Genomic DNA, 1,394 nt, shown 5'->3' with positions numbered 1-1,394 from the left:
CGAAAAGTTTTTGGCGGCTTTCTGTTTAAACACAACGCTCTTCTGAAGCCGGTTTCTGAACCACCAGGTGAGATTTTAGCTTGAGAATCTTGACACTCTGTAGGCAAAGCTTCAGTTCACGGGCGATTTAAAGTTGGATCAGTTACAACTGTTGGTTCCCTCATAATGAATTTTTAAACTTGCGGCAGTTTTTGTTTAGGTTTTTCACTTATGCATCACGCTTTTCTGAAGTCCATTTGTAAAAAACCAGCTTATATATTGCAATGAAGCTCTGAACAGGTGAGAAAGAAAGCCTCGGCTCACACGTGGAGTACATTTGGGTCGATTCCAGCAAATGGTTCCTTCATAACGAATTTTTAAACTTCATTTTTGCACCAGTCTGCTCCAACGCTTATTTCCGTACATTCTTCAGAGTCCACAATAGGGTGTTTTCACTTTTTTTTTAATGTTGTTATATAGAAAGTAGTTATGGCAAACATTACACTGACATAATTTTTTTTTCAAAAAAGTCTCCATAATAATTTTATAGCGAATTTAAATTCAAATCAGATATTTTCCGCCAAAAACGCCGAATCCGTATCGTCGGTTGCCTATCCCGATTGTGACGTAGCAGGTCATATCAGCAAAGTGTCTTGTGTTTATTTTGTTGTTTTCGCAGCTTTGTTTTATTATTTAAGTTATTGTGGTTATCATTATTTTATTAATTATTATTAGCTTGCATAATGGAAAATAGTGACATGTATGGATCACAAAATAAGGGGTGTTTTGTGCCAGGATGCAAGAATACCTCAATAAGTACTCCAACCAAACTCTTTCTAACCGTTTCTATGATTATGCATGTAAAGTTTTATGGTTCAAAGCAGCTGGACGTGGTGTTCCTAAATCAAAATCAATGTTTTTTTGTTGCGAGGGTCATTTTAATAAAAGTACGAACAAAAAGTTAATGATGAGGCAGACAGAATAGGCCTTTGATTTTTACTACTTTTAAAGCAGCCATGTGTATAAGTTAGGTCAAGTTGAATAAGTGAAATTCTATATATTATTTACCTAATGTAAACTAATACAGACAGATTAGTATATTAAGGAGAGAGTAACTAATAATTAATTTACAGATTTTTACTTTTGCTGCTGCTTTGACACCCTTAAATTCGGCTGAATTGAAGCGTTCGTCGTTTTTTAAAAAATCGGTAACCATAAAAATATGTACACATGGTAAATTGTTTGTTGGCGCTTTAAGGAATCCTTCTGAAGCCATTTTTTAGTTTAACACAAACTATAAATTGTTCAAATCCACAAAACAATTAATGAAACACAACCACACAACTAAACACTATGCACAGAACGTAAACAATCCGCCATTTATATGACCAGAGACGTCACAACCAATAGGATTG

The sequence above is a fragment of the Dendroctonus ponderosae genome, unplaced genomic scaffold (genome assembly GCF_020466585.1).
Source record: "Dendroctonus ponderosae isolate FM_Combo_2020 unplaced genomic scaffold, Dpon_F_20191213v2 Dpon_F_20191213_374, whole genome shotgun sequence".
In the NCBI taxonomy this organism is placed as follows: domain Eukaryota; kingdom Metazoa; phylum Arthropoda; class Insecta; order Coleoptera; family Curculionidae; genus Dendroctonus; species Dendroctonus ponderosae.
The sequence above is the reverse complement of the archived record's forward strand: the minus strand, read 5'-3'. Positions refer to the sequence as shown.